The sequence below is a fragment of the Erinaceus europaeus genome, chromosome 1 (assembly GCF_950295315.1).
Source record: "Erinaceus europaeus chromosome 1, mEriEur2.1, whole genome shotgun sequence".
Lineage (NCBI taxonomy): Eukaryota > Metazoa > Chordata > Mammalia > Eulipotyphla > Erinaceidae > Erinaceus > Erinaceus europaeus.
Window position 1 is genome coordinate 95,530,324 of NC_080162.1, and position 20,334 is coordinate 95,550,657.

General features: G+C 39.4%; 1 long non-coding RNA gene across 1 annotated transcript in view; it reads left to right on the top strand.

The window, feature by feature from the left end:
• LOC132538606 (uncharacterized) overlaps nucleotides 1–13,920 on the top strand; it is a 484,521-nt gene extending 470,601 nt beyond the window's left edge. Inside the window, exons 2-4 of the long non-coding RNA XR_009549952.1 lie at nucleotides 6,980–7,053; nucleotides 12,020–12,161; nucleotides 13,392–13,920. This is a non-coding gene — a long non-coding RNA (uncharacterized LOC132538606). The remainder of the gene's footprint in view (nucleotides 1–6,979; nucleotides 7,054–12,019; nucleotides 12,162–13,391) is intronic.
• The last annotated feature ends 6,414 nt before the right edge of the window (nucleotides 13,921–20,334 follow it).

The window sequence follows — 20,334 nt, forward strand, 5'->3', positions numbered from 1 at the left end:
CTCAGCTTCCCCAGAGTCACACCCTACTAGGGAAAGAGAGAGGCAGACTGGGGGTATGGACCAACCAGTCAACGCCCATGTTCAGCGGGGAAGCAATTACAGAAGCCAGACCTTCTACCTTCTGCAACCCTCAACGACCCTGGGTCCATGCTCCCAGAGGGCTAGAGAATGGGAAAGCTACCATGGGAGGGGGTGGGTTATGGGGATTGGGTGTTGGGAATTGTGTGGAGTTGTACCCCTCCTACCTTATGCTTTTGTTCACTAATCCTTTCTTAAATAAAAAATTAAAAAAAAAAAAAAGATATCCATGCAATAGTCAGACCACGCAGCATTTTTGGAGGGCTCTAGTGGGATGTTGTTCTTAGTTCTGTTGCTCTCTACTCTTTGTTTTGTATTGTGGTTACCATCATACTATTTCCCACCAAAAGTAATCATGATTTTTTTTTTTTGTAGTTCTTGGGAGGGGAACATCTAGAGAATGGAAGATAATAATACCAACAATAAGATTGTTTTCCACAACTGATGGTAAAGTTACTCCTGAAAGGGCAAGGAACCACTTGGTTTACTTAGTTTTTGTTTATATTTTTTGCCAGCAGCATTGTCACTGGAACTCAATATCTTTATGACTGTACCATTATAAGTGGTCATCTTTTCCTTTTTCTTTCTTTTTGATAGTGGATGAGAGACAGAGAAAAAGAAGTGGAGACACATGCAGTACTCCACCACTTATAAGGCTTCTCTCTTTCAAGTGGGAACTGGGAACTTGAACCTAGGTCTTCATGTATGTTAACTTGTGTGCTCTACCAGGTGAGCTACCAGCTAGTCCTTCCTTATTTAATTTTTTCTCTTTTTTTTTTTTTTGGAGGGATTTCATGATTCTAATGTGCCGAATGGACTTTCCCATTCAATATCAGACAGAAAGAGATTTGGGGAGCGTAAGATAGAGAGGAGAGATCAAAGCCCCACTCCACCAACTGTGAAGTTTCTAACTGTGATTAGTATTCTCAGAATTGTTTGGGCCTCCAACCTAAATCCCCAAGTATGACTAAGTATCCAGTCTCCTGGATTCCTGGATAAACTATCCCCCATCCTCACTTTGAAAAGAGCCCATCAACCAAGCTGAGCACAAGAAAGAAAATAATCATGGCTATCTGAAACCATGTAATTTTGTGAAAAATCATAAATTCATGACAGTATTTCAAATAAGGCAATTTAATACAACATTAACATGTGGAAAATAAGGCTACATATTGCACGATTTATTTAATTACACTGTATTTATTTTTTCTAGGAGGCATTTATCTATTTTTTCTAGGAGGCATTTATCTGTTAATAAAGTCTTGGATTCTATTTCTCACTATCTTTGTAGATAAGAAAGAATAAACACAGTCAATCACACACAAACTAAAATAATCCCTTATGCATGTGTAATATACCATGTAAGAAGTAGGTGGAAGGAGAAAAAAGCAATTGATTGGTCTTGTGATGCTGTAGAACAATCAGTCAGACACTGCACCCCACAGAATGTTCCAACATGATTCATTAGCCAAATATTACACATAACCCATTTCTCATCTCCTAGTAGATGGAACCTCTAGATAACCCTTCTAATTATAATACAATATTGGCAGGGTATGCATAAGTTTTCAATTAATATTTACAGGCTAAACCAATTCATCATAATGACAAGACAATAGATTAGGTATTGCCAGCCATAAGAAACTTGCAGAAATACATCATTTCTGGGAAAGACACCAAGTTTTAAAAGTTAAATCTTTGAATTTGTATTTTGAAAGGCAGGAGCATGAAAAGTTCAGATACAACAAATAAAACTTCATTAGCAAAAGTAGCTCAGCGAGTCATTTGAGTTGAATCATTTTTGACTGTACATACTTGCCCTAGATCAGAACCTGTGACCCTTTCTCTTATGAATTATGCATGCATTTGTCTATGGATTTGTTAATACTATTAGCATCTTATAGAATTATTAAAACCCTATGTAGGGTGAAAAGTGAAACCTTGGGACTAACAATAAGTGAAATTTTCTTTTAAAAAAATGCTTTCAAATATGGGAAATTTCTGATTGTTTGCATGTTTTAATTTAAATTTGTAATTGTTTGCATGTTTTAATTTAATGTTCTAATTGTTTTGCATTTTAATCATTATTGTTTTATTATTATTAATCATTGTTATTTTGTTTATGCTTAAGTCTTAAAATAGCTATTAGTAAGGATAGTCTGGATACTAGAAGTAATCTCAAAATCCTAATGCCATAACAAAGGTTTGCTTATTTCTCATATTTCGTATTCATCTTAGTTTAGAGAACTCTGATACACCAAGTAACTCAGGGTATCAAATTTGATAAAGGCTCTGCTGCCTTAGAACCATGTCATCTGGAACTTGCAGCCTCTTCTTTCACTGAATGTGGTAGTTGTAAGATGTATTCACAAATACTTTTATACTTTCCCTGTGAATGTTAGTAGCTAATTCCCTGTCCCTTAAGTGGGGACTATATGTCACTAATTTAATGAACATACTGCTGATCCTATTATATTAGGAGATAATCTGAAGTCAAGATGAAATCAGCTACACACACTATGTGCCTTTTAGTTGATGAGCATGACCACTTTGCCCTTACCACCCATTTCTTTCACTAGCTGTTTTCATGGCCAGTAGAGAAGCCAATTTTTTCTTCTCCTCTTTCTCTGATGTCTAAGTATAAACATGACCAGAACTTTTCTTCTGTCAGCACATTTGTTCATCTTGCAGTGTGTGTGTGTGTGTGTGTGTGTGTGTGTGTGTAGCTTCACTAACTTAAAGTAAATGAGCAAGTTAAATCATCTTTGTACTATTCCCGGTTGTCTTCAATACAGGATGGAGAAATAGAGAGAACTGAGGTAACCCTTAAACTTTGCAGAACTGAAATGAATCTTCTGTTCCAGTTTTGATCAAACATGTCTGCCTTTTGTCAATCTTGGGATGCACGCCCAACCACTAATAAAATCTTTTTCTTTTTCTTTTCATCTCTTCTAGTCTACAAACCACTAGACAGAACCCTGGAAAGGATTAGGGGTAAAATTTAGGTCTCAAATCCCAATAGGACCCAATAGAGCCCAGAGTGTGACATGGATGCTGGAAAAAAATCCAGTGTTATCTTGGTGGCATTGCTAACATTGTTCAGAGTTAAAAAAAATAGAACCAAAGTTAAAAACAGAACTTTTATTTTGCAAACAGTTCAAACACAGGGAAATAGTACTATAAGACAGGTTATATAGACTAGACTGAAAGGAGACATAGAAATAACCTCATCATTTGAAGTTTGAAGGGATAGTGGGGTTTGTTTTTGCTATTGCCAATAGGGTTATCACTGGTGCTGAGCAGGTCTGCTTAGCTGTGAAGTCAGAAATGACTGACATGAAAGCTTGGAAGAAAAAAGGTTCTGGATAATGAATGAAGCTAGGCTTATGTTGCAAATTTGGTACAAATACCAAAGAAAAGTCCAACTGCACTGCATCTAAAAACAAATACTTTCTGAATCTACATAGAACCAGGTGATTTTTATGAAATAGCTTCTTTCAAAGACCAGTCTTATTTTACAACTGTAGAAACTGAGGCCTCACAGGTTCTCATGAGCTTATAAATGGGTACTTTGGGCTTCTGTCTTTTCACGAGGCCACTGTAAGGCAATTGCACAGTGAACATATTTCTTCAAAGGAGAATCAAACAGTATTCCCCAGGCACCCTGTAGGCAGCCCCGGGCTGGAGAGGAGAGCTCCTCACAGAAGCTCAGTTTACAACAGGGTTCACCCTTTGCCCCAAGATGGCTTTGATCATGGTGATGTTTCCACAAACACAGAATAAATGAGGAGGAAGATAGTTATGTTTTTAACCTTCTCCACAGTGAAAAATGAGAAGTACAGTCTTCCACACAAAGATCCCCTTATCTCTCCTGCTTCAAATTGCTGTCTGCTTTCCCCCTAAACTATAGACTTAAAATAGTTGTATATTTTGTTAACTTTGTATAGCTTCTCATCACATAGTTAAGCTTTATGATGAAACTCATTTGCCAACTACTCATGCAGTTTTATAGAATATAAGCCCAGAAAAATGTCTACATGCCTTTAAATACTATTTCATACATGTTACATAACCACCGTGTGCTTCAATTTTCTTATCAGTTAAATGAGCTACCTCATAAGACTGGTGCGGGAGAAAATGTGTTATGTACGTAAAACATTTGGGGAAATGCTTGGCATATGGTAAGTATTCAAGAAGTAGTATTTATGTTTTACTAAGATCTTGACTATCAGCCAACCAAATTCCAAGAACTGTGAACAGCCTCTGTGTGCTCAAGTCTGGGGGTGGGGGTTAAAATAAGGTAATTCTTGGCTTTATAAGACCAAAAGGGTGAGAAAAAGAGAGAGAGCGAGAGAGCACTAGACCTACAACAACAATTCATGGATTATTCATAATAAAGAAATTAATAGCAGGCAATAGACAGGAAGCTAACATGATCTGCTACAATTAGACATTCACCTCTGGTTGTAGGCACATTGGGAATAAGAATTTTATTCAATGGCCAATAAGATATAAGCAGAATTCTGCTGGGATTTCTGACAAACTCTGCTTTCCTGGTGTAAGTGTTGCCCCTTCCTCCTTTCCCCATCTCATTATTCTCAGAAACAAAGATTGCCTGTATCCAGTTAGAAAAACCCACTAGAATTTCAGATACTTTGCTCCTGATATCCCAAACTTCCGAACCACGACCAGGTGTGAAAAGGGAAACGGACCAACCAACGCTATAATATGTTTATGCTACTCTTGAGCATTATCCATAGCAAAAACAAACCCCATCTAACACAAAAACCAGAATTGCTATTAAAAAAAAAAGTGGCAAAAGAACAATAATAAAAACTATCCAGTGATCACTGACCTATGGATATCTCCCACCAGTTTTTTTTTTTTTTTTTTTTTTGTCCTTCAGAGTTATGGCTGGGGTTCTACACTACAGATCCACTGTTCCTGAAGGCCATTTTTTCCCATGTTTTTATTGGATAGGATAGAGATAAATTGAGAGTGGAGGGGAAGATAGAGAGGGAGAGAGAAAGATAGACACCTACAAACCTGCTTCATCACTTGAAAAGTGACCCACCTGTGGGTGGGGAGACCCGGGCTTGAACCGGGATCCTTGTGTGTGTCCTTGCGCAGCTCCTTGAAGCTTCACACTATGTGCGCGACTACCAGGTCCCTCTCCTACCACTCTTTCAAGAACTGTTTTTAGACTACAGACACTGAAAGTAAAGTATAACCTGCCACAAATGCAAGGTAGAGATAACAATCTAATTTAAAATATTAGGGCTGGTGTTCTCATTTATTCCCTCAGAAACCAAAGTAAATTAAAATTTTAACTAACATATGGATCTTAGATGATAGCTCAAAAAAAAAAAAAGCTAAGAGGCAATACAAATTGAAAAATGCATACATATATTAAAAACAAGAAGAAGGTATCATAAAAAGAAAGGAATAAAGTCTTCTCCGAGGTTAGAACCATGGGCTTCCAGAGTTTCTAGGTATTCTGGAAAATAAAAGAGAGATCTTTCACAATAATATGAAACAAAAGAAAAAACCGTATATGAAATTCAAGCATTAAAGTTTTTGACAATGGAGAAGATAGAGGAAATTATAGAAGAAATGAAAAAAGAGAGCGCCTGTGGGGTGAACAACATAAGCAAGTACAGCTGTTTTTCTTGCAACTTCATAATATCTAAAGCTAAGGGGATGATGATAGGATTTATAGAAATAGTCTGATACCAGAGTCTGATCCCTATCACATTAAAGAAAGCTTCAGTGCTGTGATATCTTGCTCTTGTTCTCTTTCTCTGCCTCTTAATTAACTAATAAAATATTTAGGATAAAAATGCCTTTGTTTTGCAGGATCAGAAAAAAAAACACAAGTAGAACCTGAACTGGAATTGGCATATTGCACCAAAGTAAAAGACTCTGGGGTGGGTGGGGTGGGGGAGACAACAGATCCAAGAAGGATGACAGAGGACCTAGTGGGGGTTGTACTGTTATATAGAAAACTGGAAAACGTTATGCATGTACAAACTATTGTATTTACTGTCGAATGTAAAACATTAATTCCCCAATAAAGAAATTTTAAAAAATGTCTTTGTCTTGGTACAGCAATTCTACTTTTGATTGTTCTGATTGCTGAACATTAGGAAACAGCACTCCCAACAAATTACTGGACTTCTGGAGGAGTGGCTAGAGAGTAGCAGCAGCTGTGTTTTACTCCCCTGACTCAATTTGGAATAGCAAAGAGGATCACCTGAGAACACAACCAGAAAAGACTAGGATCATTCCAGGAACCCACCAAGCCACAGGTGAGTGCAAACACATATGGCTCATGGACAGAGGGACTTAAGGAGAGATTCCTAGGGTTAAAATCTTGTACCTACTTGGGAGCAGCTGATACCAGTTCTACAGTCTGCCAATTGAAACACCACCTCCATTGGAGTTTTATCAACAAAGACGGCTGAAGGGAAGAGAACTTAAACCTCACCAGTTTACAACTGTGGGTGCCCTATGCTGTTTCCCCTCAGGGGCTGGAACAGTAGCAAGGAAGCCTATACTGACATGGGAGGGAGGGAGGAGAGAGAGCTGGTTGGGTGACTCAGGAGAAAATCTACACTCCTGGTGGTCAGGAGGTGTGACTATAGTAGGAGACTTTTCACATTGTTGTCATGATAAATTAGGAAAAAGGGTGAATAATACCCTCAGAAATCAGGATTTATTCAGAAACATAAAGCCACAGAGTGCAGCTTGACTCAGCTCCAGCTGGGGGTGAGGCCAGGATTAGATCCAGGAAATAGCATTTTATTGTATGCAAATGTATGCATACCAGGAATTTTAAATGATATTTTAAATGATAACTCAGTTATCATTTAAATATGTTTTGCTCCCCTGACTCAATTAGGAATAGCAAAGAGGATCACCTGAGAACACAACCAGAAAAGACTAGGATCATTCCAGGAACTCACCAAGCCACAGGTGAGTGCAAATACATATGGCTCATGGACAGAGGGACTCAGTTGGAAACTTTGCTGTTGTTATCATCCCGGCATACCCAAGTTTGAGCCTGGTCCCCACTGTATTAAAGGAAGTCTTAGTGCTGGAGTGTCTGTCTCTGTCTGTCTCTGTCTCTGCCTCACTGACAAAAGCTAGGTTTGGAGCAGTGAAGCTCCAATGATCAAAAACAAACAAACAAACAAAAACACCAAACAAAGGAACAAATTAAACCAGTCATGGCAGGAGGAAACAAGGCCTTAAAGGCCTCCATCTCTACTTCCCCAGGCTTAACTGTAAAAGGAACAAAGGAAGTGAGTAGTCTCTTGGAAGATATGTGTTCTTTTTAACCAAGAGGCCAGATAGCTAGGTAAATATCTCATTTGTGCCAGATCAAGACTAGCCAGGCCAAGCCCAAGCCATCAGTTTTGAAAGGTTTCGTCTCACATTTAACTATGTTTGGGTAGTGACCTTGTCTAGGTTCAGCTCCTTCATTTACTTTTTATAACTGGTTTATCTTGGAGTAGTTCATCAGGAAGTCATACAACTTAAAGTGAGACATCCTTTGCTAAGCTTTACTAAGGCTTTTATGACTAACTCGAATATTTAGTAACACCTATTTTAGATTTTCCAGCCTAGAATTATTGCTATTACGTAAGTCTTGGACTTTGAATACACTCTGTCCATTATTGATAAAGTAAAGCTAGTTCTCACAATGCACAGATTTGGAACTGGTAGCCTCTAGAACCAAGATAACAAATTTCTGTTTTGTAAACTAATCAATTTTTGGTGCTTTGGGACAATTAAGTCTCTTTTGACAATACAAGTGGTAAAGAACTTGAAACTGGCTTCATTCTCAGGAAGCTTCTTGTGCACTGGGAAAGAGATAAAACAAAATCTGCATATGATGCAACTTGGTAGATGAAGGATGTGCAGGTAAGATGACGTGCTCTTCTGAGAATTCTTGTCATCTAGCAACTACTCATTTCTTCAGGAGAGAGTATGTGGGTTTCAGTTTGACCAACCATTTCTATGTCACCCTTCATCTAAAAGACAATGAAAAAAGCTTCACTCCAAATGCCAGAGTATAATCTTGAAAGTATCATGTGAGAATTTTAAAACAGTCTTAAAAAATTAAATTGAGAAATATAAAATTCTTTGAGGATTAATTGAAGAAGTAAGCAGAGTAGTAAATATACAAGTTGCTAGAATTCTTCCATGATGAAAACACCAGACCCAATGGTCTTAAGATCCATTTCTGGGAGTCGGGCGGTAGCGTAACAGGTTAAGTGCAGGTGGCACAAACCACAGGGACCAGCAAAAGGATCCAGATTCGAGCCCCTGGCTCCCCACCTGCAGGGGAGTCGCTTCACAAGCAGTGAAGCAGGTCTGCAGGTGTCTATCTTTCTCTCCTCCTCTCTGTCTGTCCCTCCTCTCTCCATTTCTCTCTGTCCTATCCAACAAGGACAACATCAATAAACAACAACAATAACTACAACAATAAAACAACAAGGGCAACAAAAGGGAATAAATAAATAAATATTAATAAAAGGTTTAAAAAATAAAAAAATCAATTTCTATTAAGCACCAAAGTTAAGATAATTCTAGCTCACACATTTTTCTCCGAAGAGAAAATAACACGTTTTATAAGATTGCCAGACCAGATAAGCAACTAATAAATAAATAAATAGTTCTACTTGAATTGTAAGTAGAAATAAAATATTCTAATCAAAGTCCTCTAAAGAATTAAATATGCTTTAATGCAAATGTATAAAGAATCACTGTGATTATCCCAGGTATACAAACTCGTATCAGTTTCAATAGTCAAGTTATACAACTCATCGTAGCCTCAAGAACTAAGATAGTGAATCCCTGTTATGTAAGCTAATATTTTTTAATGTTTTGTGACAATAACTCTTAGCTGGCCAATATAGGTAGGTGGTAAAGAATTTAGGAAGAGTATCAGCTGTCAACATGTCACACTGGTTTTTCTACACTGAAAAACCAGAAAAAGCTACAGATAATTTTTTAGAATGAAAGAACTTACTATGTTGGACTAAAAAACCAGTACACAAAAGTCAACTGCACTTCAAGACACTACGCATATGCAACTGTAAAAGGTAATTTTTTAAAAATGATACTATACTGGATGAGTTTTCACTGGGGTTCAGTGCCTGCATGCCTCCAGGGACCATAATTTTTCCTCTTTTTAATAGGGGATGAGAGACAGAAAGAGACAGGGAATTTGAGACAGAGAGAAGGGGAGACATCCATTGTCCCATTGCTTGTGAAAGTTACTGTCTGCAGATGGAAATCAGAGTCCTGGGCCCAGGTTGTAACACAGCAAATGTGTGCATACTACCTAGCAAGCCAAACCCCACATCTTTTTTTTTCTGAAGCATGTTGGCAGGTTTTATATTTCTTGTTTTCATTGTAGAGATATTCTTTCTTTCTTTTACTCTTTTCGTGTGTTTTTCCCCCCATAGTACGGCTCAGTTTTGGCTTATGGGGAATTGAACCTGGACTTGGGAGCTTCAGGCACAAGAATCTGTTGCATAATCATTATGCTATCTCCCCACCTTTTTTTTTTTGCCTCCAGGGTTAATGCTGGGGCTAGGTGCTTGCACTATGAATCCACTGCTCCTGGAGGCTATTTTTTCCTTTTTGTTGCCCTTGTTTATCATTGTTGTTGTTATTTTTATTGTGTTATTGTTGTTGCTACTGTTGTATAAGACAGAAAGCAAGAGAGGAGGGAAGACAAAGAGGGGGAGAGAATGATAGGCACCGCAAACCTGCTTCACCGCTTGTGAAACGACCCCTCCTGCAGGTGGGGAGATGGGGCTGGAACTGGGATCCTTGAGCCATTCCTTGCTTGCACTTCGCGCCATGTGCACTTAACCGGCTGCATTCCTACGCTACCACCTGGCCCCCTCCCCCCACCCTTTTTATGCCTGCTTTATTTTGCAGTTATTTTTGTTATTAAAACATCCTAAACTTTTTATGTATGGTATTGATATTATGCATCTGTTGCACATTTTTTACTGATAAAAAACAGGGTGCCATGTTATTGCTATCATTATAGTTGAATTAGGCAAGCATATACATGGTAGTTGTGAGGGCTGGTAGTGACCCGTTAAAAAAGCTTAAAAGATTTAGATTGTAGAAGGATATTGTAGAAGGGCTCTGGATCCAAAATACCGTGCCATGGAATGTTTACTCCGTTCCAAATGAATGTGTATATATCAAGAAATAACAAAATGTTTATGTAAATGATTGACTGCATTATATCTGTGTTTTTAGGATAGCAATGGACAAAGTACAAAGAGAATAGGAGTAGCATTTTAGGAGTAGCTTTCTATGCAGTTTGACACCCATTGTTGATTTTTCAGAAGCTAAAACATCTCCTTGACTTTTCTGAAGCATTTTGGTGTGGAGTGTCAGAGCAAAGTTCATTTATAATCTATCCTGTCACACTAGTCTCTCACAGAGAGACTAGCTTTTTTTTTTTTTTTTAGCAGAAAACTAATGAAGTGACTTCTAGGATAAAACTTGCTCTGCTATAGCAGAACATACAGGAACTGACCCCGTGCCCTCTGACAGCTCCTATAAAGACACACTTTGACCTTAAGGATCCTCTGAGGGCACAGACCCTGACTTATCGATCTGTCCCTACATCTGCACTGAGTCTGATCTCTTTGGGACTCCTTTCTCCTCTCTGCCTTTCAGTTGATCTTTACATGGGAACAGATTTGGTTCCCTGATTTTTACCCTTACACTTATCTCAGACACAGTTTCCAGTTGCCCTCTATTCTGACCCTTCTTTGTCACTCACTTTTCTTGAAGAAACCCAAATCCCTCCTTTCTCAGCCCTGGATCATCAACATAACCAACCTTCCCTGGTCAGGCATGCTCACACCCATGGGATCAGCTCCTCTATCATTAAGATAAAGACTTTGGCCCTGATCAGTGTTTGCTTGTCCTCTTGGATCAGTGTTGAAATAGATCCTTAAATGTTTGGCCTTGATCACAGTTTGAGAAACTGTGGGTTACAGCCATTAGTGGGTTGTGAAATCTTTTTGGTGGGTCATAAAAAGCATTTTTAAAGAAATGGATGAGAAATGTCAAATTGTTTCACATGGTGAGTTTTGCTTTTTATAAAACATATTGCTCAGTTATCTTATGTACTGAGTTTTGACATTTTACATTATGGCCCTCAAATTTCACAGGTCTGAGATAGAACCTTTAAAGGTATGATTAAAATAAAATGATGTCCTTAAGATAAAGTAAAACCCTAGTCCAACCTGACTGGGATCCCATATAAAGAAGAAATTTGGAGAACCACGGAGACACTAGGGATCTAATGATTCAGTGAGAAGGCAAGGCAAAGAGACAGGCTTCAGAGCAGACAGACCTGTTGACATGCTGTTCTTAGACTTATAACTCCCAGAATAGTGAAAAATACACTTCTGTTGTTAAACCATCAAGTCTGATTTTGTGTTATGGCTGCCATAGAAAACTACTACAGACATATAATGTAGTGCTATTTAGTAGATTGAAGGCAAAAGAGTTAGTCTCTGACTAGATGGTCTCAAAGGGCCCGTCAAACTTTAAAACTCATTGCATGTTGGTAACAGTAAAGGCCTCTATTCAGTTTGCAAGAGAAACTTCCCAGGGGGTCTTCTTTACTCATTAATATCTCCTATGCCGGTGCCCCCATAAAGTGCCTGAAGAGCAGTAAGCAGTGCATGGATGTCTGAACAACTGTGGATGCCTGTAACCGTGACTTTCATCATGAAGATGGAAAAACACAAAGTATATGGCAACTAGCCACAGGAGGCCAAGACCCAGACAGCCACGGGTTAAACAGTTAGACTTTTGAAGTGTGCAGGGCCAGCCACTCAGTCTCTGACACTGGGTCCCTTGTGTGATGAGATACCATTTGTGCTGGTAGGCATTCTGGATCCTGCTTCATTTCCTTCCATCAATCCACCCCTGAGCACCATCCCAACATAAATGAGGGTACATCATGCCCTGGCAGAGCAGTGGCCATCCTGGCTGGAGCTCCAGCATGCTCACCACAGCATCTTCCAAAGGTGAGTCTGTAAATATGTCCCCCAGAACATCATTGCATGATGACCTCCCCTTGGCAGGTCTGCTTAGAGTATCCAAGAGTCTCACCCTCAGAGTCATTTGTGTCATCTCCAATGCCTGCTGCTAAAGAGTTATCTGTTTCCAGAAATGATTTCTAAATGATTGTTAACATGACCCCCCCTGCATAATTCATCTTCTCCAAATAAGTGAAAGAGAGCTAATGCCCAACTCCTGGCACAGTCACAGAGCGCTCCTTGGAAGAAGAGGTGGCCATGATTTCAGTCTTTGGCAGAGGGCTGCACAGTGGGCAGGAAGCCAGGTCAGAGGCAGGAACACCGGGCACAGGATGCCTGGCATAGGCATTTTATTTTGGCCAGGGCCAGAGAACAAAAATACAAAAACAAAAACAAAAACAAAAACAAACTCCTTTACCATTCCTCCTAGAACTCTAAGAGTCTGTCATCTGGACTGGGTACACCACCATTTCTGGGTGAAACCAGAAAATCAGTTTATTCAAGAGCTTCTTCTTTTTTTATTTTTTCCAGAAACTTCCTGATAACATTTTTATTGATGTTTGAACAACAGTACGGCTTGTACACAATTCTCAATGCATGAACACAGGCCTAGTTATCGTGACACATTCAAGTCATTCCAGTGACTTCCCAGCTCACATCTTGGAGGTCAATTTTCCTCACCTGCCATCAAGTGGCAGCATCTGCAGATGCTGGCAAGCTGTTACATCATCCAGGCCCACGGGTTCACAATTAGTATCATATACACGACACTCCACCTGTACCTTTCACAGCACGTTGACAAAGTTACAGGGAAAACTGGAATTACCAAGACCACAGATGTTACATCAAAGTGGAATTCTGATGGAAAGCGAGACCAAGGAGTGGTTTTCTTTAGAAAACAACCTACCCAAAACAACACGGGACTAGAAGTGATAATGAATATTCCGGACAAACAGATGTGTGTCTTTGACTCCACATGGCCAATTAGTAAATATTTGCAGAACAAGATACAAAAACTAGCCCCATCTCTGGAATATTAGGCAGCCGCCCAGACAATCAGAGCCTCCCAGATATAATACCGCACTATTTTCTGGCTGAACCCAATATTGGAGCACCTGAGATATATATATATATATATATATAGTTAAACAGTCACAGTCATACAGTTAGACCTGATCTCTAATTTACAGACGTGTGTATTTCTATGTCCTGACTTAGACTGCCTCTTGGCCCCCAGAAGAAATGAAAGATCCCTGAATATGGCTTCACCAAAGGGATTGTTCTATTAGTGGCCCATTCAAGAAAAGGATGCGAAGAGTCTCCTCTCCACGTCAAGCTTTCTTCACATGCTTCTTTTTCCGTTTAGTCAAGCTTTTGATTATTCTGGAACATTCTGAGTCTGGGAGGAAATAGAAAATGGAAATTTCAGTGGAACTCAAGGAGGTTTTTCAGCACCATCGATGGGGAAATGATCTTTACAATAGTCCTGGGAGTGGTAATGTGTTCACTTTGCAAATAAGTCCTGGAGGTCAAATCACTTGCCCCAAGTCATTCTGCTGATGATGAGCATTCCACAGCTTGTTTGTAGAATACTGTGGTCTCTGCATTCTCTCTCATGCTGAAACTGGAAAAGATATTATCTTGGTCCTGAGAGGGGCAGATAGGGTTGGAGGGGGTGTACCAAAAAAAAAAAAAAAAGGTTGTGTGGGTGATTGGTGTGCTTCAAGATTTCCCCAGAGCATTAAAGATTAACCCAAAAGGCAGGTCCTGTCCTTAGTTCCCAGAATCCAACCATGGATTCGTGTTGTCCCATCTGACTTTTGAAGTAACCATCTTTCAGTAAGTTTTAGAGGTATTGGCCCAGCCAGGAGACAGGTCATGTGGTCAAAAACTCAGGGCCTAGAGTCAGGTCCATCATCATGACTTATTTATTGAGTGACTCTGGAAATCACTGGACCTCTCAGGTTCCATCTGTCATTGGGAGAGATCTCTATCTCTCAGCATTCTTATTTATATTTATTTATTTTCCCTTTTGTTGTCCTTTTTAAAAAACTTATTGTAGTTGTTATTGTTGTCATTGTTGTTGAATAGGACAAAGAGAAATGGAGAGAGGAAGGGAAGACAGAGAGGAGGAGAGAAAGACAGACACCTGCAGACCTGCTTCACTGCCTGTGAAGCAACTACCCTGCAGGTGGGGAGCCAGGGACTTGAACTGGGATCCTTACACCAGTCCTTGCGTTTTGCGCCACATGTGCTTAACCACTGCGCTATCGCCCAACCCCTTCTCAGCATTCTTGAGAACACTCTGCTGGACCTCTTTTCTCCCACAGCCCACATATGTAAAGGGCATGTGTGCATGTGTAGCTCACTCATGGCTCACTACATTAAGAGGTGTTGAAGTCAAATGGAAAATGCATGCTTCTTCCACAGAGCTTTCCTTGTTTGAAAGAGCTGAGTATTTTTTTATTTTACAAGCAAAGAGGTTTTCGTTAATTTGTGCCAGACCATTTAATATATTCTTAGGTTTCTACAGTGTTCTTGTTTCACTTAATTTTCTGGATTTCCAAGAAAGTTTCAGGATTTGGTGAAAACCCTTGAAAGGGTTGAAAGAAATAAGGAAAAATGAGGGGTAATTTCTCAAAAAAGTTTTTTTCAGTTTAAGGGTCTTATCAAGAGCTAGCTCCAACTGAATATATATAGGGATTTGTCCTTAATGATCTTGATCTTGGTTCTTTGCAAACAAGGTAAAATTGGCAAGAACTCAAGATAAAAATTCAACAAAATAACAAACCTTTTTACTTGTTTTAATTTGAATGCTTAATCAGCACTTAGAGGTCTGGATCATGGAGAAAATGTGTTTTTGAATAATAATTTTTGTATAACCCACCTGAAAACTACCAGGCAATGTCCTAATCACAGTGGAGAAGGTCTTTTCACTGAGAAGCAGTGGAAACACAACAATTCAGACTATCTGAATTGATTTTCCTATCTTCCAGGTATGAATACTGAGGGTAGAGAGCTCCAGTCTTCTTCTTCTAGCGTTTGCCCTTCTTCCGTAGCCAGTCAACAGCGTCAGGTTGAGGCTGATGTAAAGTTTGGAGACCTCCTTTGAATCTGGAGAGGTGCCTAAGCTGAAAAGAAAGTGAGGCGACTCTAGCATACCTCCCAGATTCCAGAAGCTTTCATTATAGTTGGGGGATGGAGGAGAAACAGAAAGAAAAAAAGAGCCTGGTGAAGGGAAGATCAAGGTCAAGGACAGAAAGGTAAAAACTCATGGAATCATGCTGGGAAGGGGAGGGATCTTATCTTTCCCTACTCAATGGTTACCTTACAAGGTTGCTTTGGAGCATGAAGTAATCAAATCATGAAGTAATGGATTGCAATATACTGAAATGTTTCCCTGTGCCTGGAAGGCAGGATAGTGAGGTCCTTGTGGCCTAGAGCAAGTTACTGCCTTTCTCACCTGACATCAGAGTTCTTAACCACAAAATGGAACTAAGCATAGTGCCTCTCTTAAAGACAGTATATTAAGCTGCTGATATTTGCTGGGGAATCCATCAGAGATACAGATACACAACTCTGATTAAGAATATGTCCACTGAGCATTTTAACAAATTGCAGCTGTATAAACTGAAGAAGTGGGTGTTAGGCAGTGGTGTGCCTGGTTAAACAGACATAGTACCAAGCACAAGGACCTGGCTGAGGATCCAAGTTCGAGCCCCCAGTCCCCACCTGTAGGGGTCTGGCATCACAGAAGTGAAGCAGGTTTGCAGGTATCTGTCTTTCTCCCTCTCTATCTCACTCTCCCCTTTCAATTTCTCGCTGTCCTAACGAATAAGATGGAAAAACATGACATCCAGGAGCAGTGGATTCATAGTGCGGGCACCAAGCCCCAGCAATATCTCTGGAGGAAAAAAAAAAACCCAAAAAACCAAAACTAAAGCAGATGAAGTCTAAGAAACAAGAAGACTGTTGATCTGAGGATTGGTGACAAGTGCTGATGATTCAAGGCTACTGCCCTCTGAGTCAGTGTCTCTTGTCCTGGTGCCCTGAGCAAGTTCAGCCATTTTTGCTGGAATATCCTCCACCCAGACCATATCTAGTCACCTTCTCCAGGTAAATGTAAAGGGTTTCTAGTTAGACTGGATTTCTGGTAAGCAATGAATGACTTTCTGTTCCAGTATAGTCCATATAATATTTGGAATATGTTAATACTAAAAATTTGCCCTTTTTTTAAGAATTCAGCTATAAACAAGCACCATAATTTTTATTTGCTGGATATAGAAACCGTACCTCTATGGGGGAAGGCAATGTTTTTGTTCAGATTTCTTTTTTAAAATACTTCCCTCATGAGAGAGAGAGAGAGAGAGAGAGAGAGAGAGAGAGAGAAGCTCTGCTAAGTTCTGGCACATGGTAGTTCCAGAGATTTGACCTACAACTCTGGGGTCTCAGATTTCAAAATCTGGTATACTATCTCTTTACTATTGTTTTATTTTTTATCTTTATTTTTTACTATTGGATAGAGACAGCCAGAACTGAATAGGATCAGGGGAGATAGAGAGGTAGAGAGAGAGAGACACCTGCAGCACTGCTTCACCATTTGCAAAGCTTTCCCCCTACAGGTGGGGACCAGTGGCCAGAACCCAGATTCTTGTGCATTGTAACATGTATCTTCAAAAAGGTGAGCCCCACCCAACCCCTCCTCTATACTATTTCTCCAGGGCCCAGATATGTTTGTTGAGTACTAAAACAATGTGCAATTTAAACAAAACAATTAAAACAAAATTAAATTAAAATAAAACAATTTCCTACATCTAGGAAATGCTAAAAAATGAAAAAGAAAAATAATTCATATGCAATATTATGACCTAAAGCTTTAAGGACTCCAATGCTTAAAAATTCTCAAAAATCATGGTCTATTTTTATTGTGGTTTACATAGTTGAGATGATATTTTGTGGGTGGGTTTTATATTTCTTTGGCTTAACACTAGATGGAAACCTCCTTGTCACCAAGTCTCTTCTCCACTATGTGTGTCACCTAGCACAGCTTTTTTCCTTCTAGTTGAGAAGTCAGTGGTTCCCCAATGTGCATATCCATACACAGTTCTCTGTCTACATGTCTTCATATGGTCTCTCAAGCGGCCTATACTCCAGGTTACAGATATCTATATAGTCATGGAAAGTTGAAAGTGATGAAATTTTTTATTGATTTAACAATGGTCGACAAGTCCATAGGATAAGAGGGATACTATTCCATACAATTCCCACCATCAGAGTTCCATATCCCATCCTTTCCATTGGAAGATTTCCTATTCTTTAACCCTCTGAGAGTATGGACCCAGGATCATTATGGGATGCAGAAGGTAGGAGGTCTGGCTTCTGTAATTGCTTCTCCACTGGACATAGGTGTTATCAGGTTGATCCATACTCTTAGCCTGTTTCTGTCTTTCCCTAATGATGAGGTCATCTGTTCAGGGAAGTCTGGTTGGCTTCATGGTAACATCCTCAGCTTGGTGGCTGAAAAGGCATGAAGATGTAAAGCAGAACAAATTGTTTAATAATAATCAGGAATCTAAAGACAAGACTATAGCAGATGAGATTTGGGGTCTCCATTTTGGAAAAGGCTAGTAGGTATATTTTAGGTATATTCCAAGAGGCCTGTGACTTTACTGATTTTTGCCTGAGTCTGAGAGCTAACATGCAGGTGGGCTAAAGGTGTTGTCTAGAGAGATGGTGTCAGAGTTGGAAATAGAACTAGAAAGCTGTATCAGGGATGAAAGTAGCTTCCAAATATGGGAAAAGTAATAAATATTGTTAACTGTAAACCCTGTCAATTTGATATTTAGCACAGGAGCCTATGTAACCTCTGTACCCCTATAGGTCTGAGCTCGCATTCTGTAGTCATAGTTAGGAACATTCTAGGCTGACCTCATTGTAGGACCCACCTTTCTTGGATGTGATGAAATTTAATATCTTATGATGTCTTTCTTCTAAAGCTCTCATGGGTGCTTCCCTCTCAACAAGCTCAGTGATCCTGCAGAATCCCTACCTTCTTGCACAAGCTCAGGTTCTAAGAGGAAGAAAGGAAGTTTGTGCTTAGTCTTTGTTACTCCCTAAAATTATAAGCACTCACTTCCACAGAAGCTTTATCTTGAAAAACAGAGCATGAAAACAAAAACTCTGCATAAAGGGCCTAGGATTACAAGGTGGAAGGAATGGACTGTGGGATATTGTCTTCTACCTAGTAGGATAAGACATGCAAAGAGATTGTCTGCTTCCCTCTGCAACATCAGAGATTCTAATTCCCTGTCCTACCTACACTCAGTTCTCCAGAAGAGATTTAGATTACTAACTCCAGAAAATATGGAGGAAAATGAACTGTTGCATAGTTGATGGGAACGCAAACTTGTATAACACCTGTTAAAAAAAGAAAAATATGGAGAATCCCTAAACAAAGATGGAAATACCTTATGATTCAGCAATAACACTACTAGGCATATCCAAAGGACATAAAAACACTAATTCAAAGAGACATATGTGCCCCTATGTTCATAGCTACTTTATTCTCAAACCCAAGGAGTGGAAGCAATCTAAAATCTCAACAACAAATGACAGGATAAAGAAATTATGGGATATATACTCAATGGATTACTGCTTTGAAACTAAAATCATAATATTTGGGCAGGGGTAGATAGCATAATGGTTATGCAATGAGACTCTCCTGCTTGAGGCTCCAAAGTCCCAGGATCAATCCTCCACACCACCATAAACCAGAGCTGAGTAAAAATAAATAAATAAATATAATAATAACAATATTTTGTCCTTTGGATGGAACTGGAGGAAACTGACCTGCTTAGTGAAGTAACTAAGGAGGTAAAGACAGCCAGCAGTTGCTATCAATCATATATGGAACACAGAAAATTGATAAAATATAAACATGGAAAAAGAGAAAGTAAAAGGAGGAGAAGGGGGGAAAGGAGAAGGAGAAACAACAGTAGATACAAGAGAAGGAAAGAGAAAGAAAATAGCCTGTCTCTAAAATTTTGTATTAAAATATTTGCCATTGGGGGGCATGGTACAAAACTTTGGTGGTGAAAAGCTATATATTCCTATAATCTTGTAAAGTGTTACTAAATCACTAATAAGACATGTATTGTGTTTTTAAAAATTACTGCCAGGTCCCCAGCTCCATTGAACTTAGTTAATACCTATAGCTGAAGGGTTGCAGTCCTGAATCTGTCTTTTTCTAGAATTCTCTGCATGACTTCAGTCGGCACCAGAATCCAAGAAATTGCTGTTAGGAGACATTGAAGGTAATTGTTATAGCAAGGCAGGCTGGACAACTGGAAGAGACTAGAGATAACAGAATGACAAAAGTCCACCTGAAGCTCAGGCTTCACCCTTGAACCCACCAGGTCAAAAGTCTCTCCTTGGATCTCAGCAGGCACAAGTTTTATTTTTTCAATGCCTGTTCCAGTATCTTCCCTGAGCCAAGAAAATTGTCTGATCTTCCTAAGGCTTAGCTCAATCTCCCACTTTTTTTCTTTTCTTTTCTTTCTTTTTTTTTTTTTTTTTGATACTCCCGACTCCTTGTTTCCCCTCACACATAGCTCATACTCTACACAATTACTGTTAACATGACTTCTGGTTCTACACTGACCAGGCATAAGTCCCTCAAGGCTACTTTTTTTTTCTGTCTCCCATTCTTAGCTAAAGACCAGCTCACATTAGAGGCTAGAAATGTAGGGATACAGAAGGAGCTAGAGCCAAGTTTGCTTTCTTTATCACTTGGTGAACACCCCCCCCCCATCTAGCTGAGGTGTTTGCAGCTTCATCAGAGGATGGGAGGAGGGTTCTGTTCCCAGCACTGTACATTTAACATCCCAAGGCTAACCCTTGCTATGGGAAAAAGTCACTCCTCCTATGAGCTACTGATTTTGAAGAACAAAGTGGTGTGGCTATAAACCAAGGAGTCTAGCAGTCATCAATACACTGTGAGAGGCAAGGGACATATATTTTTCTTGAGCTATCCAGGCTTGGTGATACCTTGATTTCAGAATTCCAATTACCAGAATGTAAGAGAATAAAGGTCTATAATGCTAAATCACAAAGTTTGTGGTAACTTGTTATAACCACTACAGGAAATGCTTATATTTAGATG